This window comes from Solanum stenotomum, chromosome 8, assembly GCF_019186545.1.
Source record: "Solanum stenotomum isolate F172 chromosome 8, ASM1918654v1, whole genome shotgun sequence".
In the NCBI taxonomy this organism is placed as follows: Eukaryota; Viridiplantae; Streptophyta; class Magnoliopsida; order Solanales; family Solanaceae; genus Solanum; species Solanum stenotomum.
Genome location: NC_064289.1, coordinates 34,115,174 through 34,123,823, shown reverse-complemented (window position 1 = coordinate 34,123,823; position 8,650 = coordinate 34,115,174). Strand labels below are relative to the sequence as shown.

Genomic DNA, 8,650 nt, shown 5'->3' with positions numbered 1-8,650 from the left:
TAAGCTATAAAAATATGATCTTTAGACATCAAGTAATCATCTAGGAGAATCGAACTCATCTGATCCAAAGATGCAAATGATCAAGTAACCACCATCGAGTGATACACCCAAGCATACAAAACCTCTAATAACACTGTTGAAATGCTAGATTGGTAGCTATTATAGACAAACCTTAAGAATCACAAAACTAGACCCCATGGTCCCCACATTAAATCACACATAGCCAAAACATGATACCGGTGATGAGATAAATCTTAAGTCTATCGAAAAACTTTAAATTTTCATGGTAGCTCTCCTATAAATTCTCACAAACTAGCATACTTCAACTATCCCAAACAACACCAAATCTTCCATAATTTGAATGAACAAATCTAACCAAGGATGTAACCCTACCAGGAGGACAATCACAGAATAGGTACACACAATCCACTACTAGGGACTCACCCAGAGAAGCGAAAACACGCACGGACGTAGAAAGTGAATCATACTCTAAACCACGCCCAGAATGAAGTAGTTGGTCGCATAAGAATGTACATAACCAAGGTTGAATAACTCTAGATACTCCTTCCATAGTGCCCATATCAAACATTTTCATTAATCTGACTCTATATCTTTGATTTTCTAGCTACCCACAATCACCAATTTAGTCCCTATTATAATTGCACACATATACTTGGTTTATCGAACCACATCCACTGAAGTCAACCTTTTTAATACTAATAAAACACCATAACCACATCAATCATCTACCTTACTCCCAAACCATCATTAGTATCAAAGTATTCTTATCAAATACATGTTCAAACTATGTCTATCTCTGTTTCTATTTAAATATCCCATGATAGATACGGGTCTCACCCAAGGCTAATAAAACTACTTCTAAATCTAATAGTACTCTCCCATCGAGATGGAGCTATTGAATCACACTCAATGTCGACTCTACACAATCTTTCATATACCTAGTTTTAACTACCATTCAAACCATTATATACCTCATACCAACACTTAAGAAATTTTTGGTCACCACAATAAGTTTATGTACTATAAGCACGTAACCTCTATTTACTATCAAGTGTCTACGTAACGCATCATAACATTCTATGTAGTCCCATCAATAGAGTAGTATTAATCCAACTCTAAATTCTTAATAACCATGTAGAATTGTATATCACCTTGTGCATCATTATTAAGTCATCTATCATAATTTGAGCAATATAACCCCACGTAAAACTCTAAATTTTCCATATCTCACTGTTTGTCACCTAAATCAAAACTCAATCTATATAAAAGTCGATGATAAACTCCTAGTAAGTCTGTACTGAACTAGTTCACATCTCACAATCATATCTAAACTCATAGGCAAAAATCAATACAACCTTCAACTACACCCCATGGGTTTATACAAGAGGTCTTATTCCTTCATTTTCTCAAATTCTTCCCATGGTGCAAAATTCTAAATATCTCGGCCCTTATCTATCTACATGTCCTTATACTTTGAAGACTTTTATGAATTCCTATATCTTAGCTTATCATTGATCGCCTATCCATCGACCTTACCATATCCTTTACTAAAAAGCCAACCATACTCATTACAAAATTCAACACTACCACAGAACTTATCATCACACTCGAGCTGAATGATTGTACACTCCTTTCTTAAGTTTTATCCATTAGCTTTTAACCAATCTGATGAACCTGTGACACAATTACCATAAAAGAGCAAAACGGATGAAATTACATATCTCTGAACCCAATTCTCTATCCTATTGAAGATACCTTTTAAGTCCTTGCAACCGGAGAAAATATTCTTACTCTCACCTCTTTCTGAAGGCTATACTCATCCCACAAATTTTATTTCATTTTCATTATGACTCTAGCTCTTTTAAATTCTATTCGAGCGGTGCCAATATCTCTCAAAATTTTCCATACAACCACGTTACTCACTAAAATAGTAGAAAATGCAACCTTAGATACTCACAAGTCATTATTACCATACAAAATTTATTTAACCAACAATATGTATTCTATATTTGCATCTCAATCACTATTTATCACTAACTCGTATTACCATCATGCTCAGTAAGCCCTTGTCATCACCACGAAGTCAATCTTTTCATTGATATGACACATCAACCTAGTTATATCAATCAAATCCTAAGGACTAACACATATTTTATGCACACTTTCTAACTAAAATCTTCAATTGCATTCACCCAATTATACTCACTGACTTTCTTTATCCATAAGTTTGTGATTCCGGTATCAATCTACTCCTTCGGAGCTTAAGATAAAATCCCTAGTCCTAGAACCCTCAAGATAGACTTCACTACCTAATGCATTAATATCGTACCAAGGATCCACCACTAAAAACTTCCTTAAAACAATGCTTAACCCAAGCATCCGTAGTAACAAACTAGTTGGTTTCTCAAATGTGAATGCAACACTAAATCTCATTATCTGAACATGTCATAGAACTGATAACTTCTTTAGTAGTTAATATTTCCAATTGACAATCAACATATTCATTTCCATATAACACTAGAACCACATCGTGAAAGTTTATTAGATCCATCGCACATCATACCTATTGAGAAGATCTTACCCGAATAGCTCACATAATTCGACCCATACATATTATGAAAAATTTACTAACTGTATTTTCCAATGTAATGACGTTCATTATCTACTCGTCCGTTACGAAACTTCTTAAATGTTTTCACATATCTAGATAAAGTATAAAATTTGACCTCATATGCTCACTACAAAAAAAACAACATTTAGCAACGAATTTCAGTGACAATCAATATTTTGTCACTAAATAATGACGGATTAGCAACGGAAAACTCATTTGGTTTCTAAAATATCAAAGAAAATATTAGGATCTTCAATAGCGACGGATTAGCGACAAAAATTCAAATCCGTCATTAAAATTAGGCACTAAAATTTGGCGTCTTTATTTGCCTACAGAAATAGCGACATACGGTTGATGACAAAATTGATAATTTGTTAGCGACAGATTTAACGACGAACCAATTTGTCGCTAGTGTTATTTTATTTCTTGCTACAAATATTTTGGTCGTAGGCTAATTTCTCTTAAATCATAATGAAATATTTAGCGACAGAACGCATATCCGTCGCTAAAATCGTCGGTAATTTTTACTGAAATTTTTTTAGGGCTCAAATATTTCCCTCTCAACTTAACATTTTTCCCTCATTTTGAGAGAGAGAGAGAGAGAGAGTGACAAAACTTTTCATTTCTTAGAGTGTGAGAATGAGAAAACCTTAAGTGTGAGAGTGAGAAACGTCTCTCACATGGAGGACATCTAGCTGCTCCCCACCCACCCACCCACCTGCTCATTGAGAAACCTCTTTGTTAAGTGAATTTGTAGATCTTGGAAGAAGGTGAGTTAATTAAAGTTAAAAATTAAAATTTCACAAATTTGAGTAAGTATTCTCTCTATTTCAACTCTATTTTGTTTGTCTTTTACTTGTAGAATAATAATTTAGCAATCATCTCTATTTTGTTTGTTATGTAAGCATTCCTTTTTTTTCCTATTTGTAACAACGATTTTGATGTTGTTATTCTTGTTTTTGTTTGCTTCTCATATGATTTTTTGAGTGTAGACCCATTTTGATTCATTCAATTGTATGGCTAATTTGACAATAGGTTTCTCTGATTCATTCTCTAAAAGTGAATACCCATATTTGAAGAATAGTTTAGTACTCTAACTTTTGATTTTTATCTTCAAATTTTTGAGTTTTGAATCCACCCCTTTTTTATTTTTTTCATTTTTACTTGCAGATCTATATGGTATCATGGGGTGCTCTTGATTTTTGAAGAGTTACTGCTATGGATTGTTAGTTAGACCCAATAATAGTTATTTATGTAAATATTTCAACAAAAATACTACTCCTTCATTTCAATTTATGTGACACTCTTTGGGATATTGAGATTCAAACAAGTCTTTTATTAAGATGAATTTGAAATTAGAAATTTATAGTGGACATAACTGATAAGTTTATTTATTTTTGTATGTGAACAAATAAGTATAGGTATTTGAGTGGGAAAAAAGTAATGCACCCTACTTAATTAGAGATATAATAGTTAGTTATAGAAGAGGGCTTGTTAGTATTGAAGAGTGTATTATACTAAAGTTGTACTTTTCAGATACTCACTTAACTTTTTGTTTTGTGTAGATTAATGTTTCACTTCATTGTAATACATATTTGTTGTTTTTTCTTATATCAATGACATGATTGCTTCATTGTTGCTGGTAATTAGGTGTTGTTGCTTGGACGCTGTTTCATCATTACTGGAAATCAAGTGTTGCTGCTTGGACGCTGCTTCATCATTGTTGGAAACTTGTCGCTGCTGCTTGGGCGCTACTTCATCGTTGCTGGAAACTTGTCGCTGCTGCTTGGACGCTTCTTCATCACTGTTGATTTATAAAAAGGTAATTGTTTTCTACTTTCAACACTCAAACTTCATATTTCTTTGAAAATCAAAAGATATTTCTTTTTAACTCTTTCAATTTTCTTCACAGATTTGATATTTTTTTTTTATAGATTTGGCTGAAACTCAAGGAAATGCAAGGTAAAATCTTTGAAGATTTGTTTAGGTAAAGTCTTTAAACTCAAGTAAATCTATTTTAATTATATGTTTCGTTGTATCTCTATTCTATATGCTTTTATGTTGAATTGTCGATGCCTCTTTCTTTATGTGATTGTTGATGCCTGTCATTACCTTTTACATGAGTAATTGGTTGCATTGTCCAACTCTTGCAAATTTAAGAATTATGATTTAATATAGTAAACATTGCTGCTTAATATGTTCTGTATAACTACAACCTTTTTTCCTTCAGAACCAGTAGTATTAAAAGCTTCCTCGATTGTTTTGTAGTCTCTAATGGTATTGAGATGTTGAACTTTGGGTATGAGTGTTACAGAGGTGCAATTCAAAGATTTAAACATATCAGTAGTGTTGTAAAGCTCTTGAGTATCTTGTGTTCTTTTTAGACTTGGTCCACTGCTCATTATGTCTCTTCTTACTACTGATAACACATGAATTGATGATCCAAGTAATTGCCTATATCTCTTCTTACTCCTCAAATAGTTTAGGAGAATGGTGAACATTGATCATATGTACTTGCATCTACTTAAGATTCTCTCTGCGTGCTGAACCTTCATTGTGACAAAAGAAAATTTATTCATGTTTAATTTTTTTAAGTGGTGTTTCAGTATTATCGATTTCATTCAGATTCTTTCCATTCCTCTTGTCGGACTTGGTTTTCTCTATTCCCTTATGATGATTGGCATGAAGCTTTTATGATTTGTTAAGTGGTTGAAAAATCTTATGGTTTCTTGCCCTTTTTGGCGACATCACTTCAAAAGGGAATGGAGATTTCTTGTGAACTCGATGTCTTGATTTTATATTGTTATTGTGTTTATTTTATACAAATCAAGATAAATTTCTCTATCTCGATCTAGCAAACATTTTTCACCTATGAGCTTCATTGTTATTGTCTGTATTGATTTTGATTGGAATAAGTTGCAACTGCTTTCCCTTTATTTCTATTTGTAGCTTCTATTATTTTCTATTACTAGCTCTGGAAATGTGCTCTTGAAAGGTTAGGGGATAGTTATTGCTTCTCCAGAATGTAGTTCACTGGAGAAAGGAAACTAGAAATGGATACAAAAATCTACTGAAATGGATTAAATAAAAAGAGGGAGATCAGCCAAAGTAGTGTATCAGGAAATCTTCTAGAGTAACTTCCATAGTTCTCCTCTTGCTATATCAACAACTGATCCTCCACCAGGAATATTTGCAGCTCGTTTTGTAATTCCCAACACTTAGCTTCCATGTCTATGGCTAGGATTTTTCTCTTTCAACTTTTTTCTTCAAAGAATCAATATTTAAAGACATGCAACTCTTTTGACTCTTTTACCATATCTAGCTCCTTCTGCAACCCTTCCAACCTTGTTTGAATTTCCTTAAGCTACAAACAGGAAACTTAAAGAACATATTGACTCACGTTTAAAGCATTCTCTAGTTCAGATTTCTCTGCTTCAATCTTCTCCAGCTTTTGTTCTAATTCGGCCACCCTTTGTGAAATGAAATTGTATTATGCTGCCAAAGTGTTCTGAATATTGAGGGAATCATGAGGAACATCATCAGATATTGTTGAAGGTGTCTTGTTTGCAGTTTCAGATAATGTAGCAATGAGTGCTAAAGCCCTTGAATTTGAGCAACTTGGTTCATATTCTCTTGTTTCCAGTTTACTCATCTTAAGGGCGTCATTGCTGACTGTGTTTAATCGCTCTCTACTGTCAGATTGACTATTAATGACAGAGTCCACATATAAAGATGAAACAACAGAAGATCATTGATCATTGATCATTGATCATTGACTGAGAGTGATTTGCGAGCCATGGCCTGTAACTTTCAACACTTCGCTTCATGTTTGGTCAGCTTTTTACGTTTTTCAACTGCTGCTTGCTAGCGGTTTCTGCTACTTCAGTACTTAAATCCCTCTTTATAATCATAATTTCCAACACTTCTGAACAAGAAAGAAGTTCCATTTAGAAAGTTGTGTTATCGTTCTCTAGACATTTAAGCTTGACAAGGATATCATGATCAGTAGAAGTAGGTGTTTCAACTTTACCAGCCTCCACTTATGTCTGGAGCTTTAGTAGCTATTTCTCAAGTGCAGTTTTTTGAGATTCCAATTCATTTTTTCTGCCAAAGCATCTTGAATCATTTTCTGTTTCTCAACTCTAGCTTGTCTCAACTGCCCGATACATTCCTTGATTGCACCATCGAGATGACTGACATGACCATCCAAAGTCAAGTTCTGTTGCACAACTGCATCTAGTTATTATTCTGCTAATATGATGTTGGTTTCATTTGAAAATTACTCTTGTGAACTTTGTCAATATGGTTGTTTTTGTTCTTACGCAACTTAATTTTTTAAATACATGAGTACTCATTGTTGTTAGTGGAGTTTGGTTGTGTCAATTATTATTATTAATAATGAATTTTACTAATTATCACTCTCTTTTGCAGGAAAAATATCAAGAAATATTATAGAACCAAACACAAACTCAATGTGATGTTGATCAATGGCAATCATATTAACAAGCAACAGGAGAGGAAAAGAAAAGAAGGATATATGGTCTTGGAGCTCAAGCAAAAGTATTTTATGAACAAAATCTTCGTGTCTCTTATGGATTTGATTTTACGGGATCAACACCATGTCCAAATGCTCAGTCAATACTGACAGAAAATAGGGATGGGTAAGTGATGCGAATGATTCCTTCACTAACTAATCACTTGATTCCTATATTTGTTGAGAATGTACGTGGGTTGATTTCTCTAGCCTCATCTCAGCCTGACTCTCCTACCAACCATCCATCAACTATTGCACCTGTAATTCCTGGTCCAATTGTAGGAAATATCAATGAGGATCGTGCATCGGTTTCTGAGGAATGATTGTCGCTTTCTAGCTTCTCTTAGTTTTGTTGGCTAGATATTTTGCAAATGCTTTCAGCCATATATTCTGCTTGAAATTTATCTTTAGGGATGTTTTGAACTTGGTAATATAATTTGCACTTAGCTATGTACTTTAGATCTTGTAGAGTATTAATTTCTATGACTTAAGTTAATTTTGTGATTATATAATATGTGTTTGAACGTGTGAATTTAAAATATTACACAAATAAAAAAATATTGACGGATTTGTGACAAATTATTTTTATCGCTGAAGAATAGCGATAGAATTAGCGACAGTATTTTGTCGCCTAATATGATGAGACCACGAAATAATATATAAAATAAGCGATAAATTTAAAATACAATGGCGGATTTTTTTGTTGCTAAAGAAAGACAAATTTATCAAAAAATGGCTACGGAATTAGTGACAAAATTTGGTCGCCAATAAGATGAGACGACGAAATAAGTTACAAGATCAACGACATATATTACAAAAATAGTGACAAATTTTTTCGTCGCTAAGCTTGCCAACGGATAACTTTCGGCGTGCATCCGTCACTAAATTTGCGACAGATTCAATTATTTGTCGCCAAATGGTTAGCTACGCGGAATATAGCGACGAGCAATATTTCATTGCTATTCCGTCGCTAAACCAAAATAGCGACGGAATAAGCTATTTATTGATGAATTTTGTCTGTCGCTAAACACAGTTTTTTTTATAGTGGCTACAACACATATCTCAGTTTCTCTATATTCAGGAAACCATCTCTCCTCCTATTGCTCAAAGTTTGGGGCATATAATTGGATGAAGAAGCTAGAAAATGTTGCCTTAAGTCATAGGTAGTGCCTTTACTAATCGGCACTCAACATGAGACTACCACCACATTTTGCGTCTCCCCAAAACTAGTATATTATAAACTCAACACTAAGCCTCTCCACTATATTCATTTTATGAAGTAGGTCAAAACAATCAAACAATCAAACATAAGCATCTTGATAATCAATGCCCATGAAGAATGAGGGTTTCAACTTTATAAACTTAATAAAAAAATCATGTTGATCACTAGTCATTACAGGCCTTGTAGTCAAATGAGAAAATATACCTATTTCCAAGGACACATTTTTTTTCTATGGTGTTGCTTTTTCAACTTATAATATTCC

The 8,650-nt window shown here is 33.5% G+C and overlaps 1 pseudogene; it reads right to left on the bottom strand.

Annotated features, from left to right (window-relative positions):
* Window positions 1–5,789: 5,789 nt before the first annotated feature.
* On the bottom strand, window positions 5,790–6,987 carry LOC125873732 (filament-like plant protein; annotated as a pseudogene).
* Between the last annotated feature and the right edge of the window lie 1,663 nt (window positions 6,988–8,650).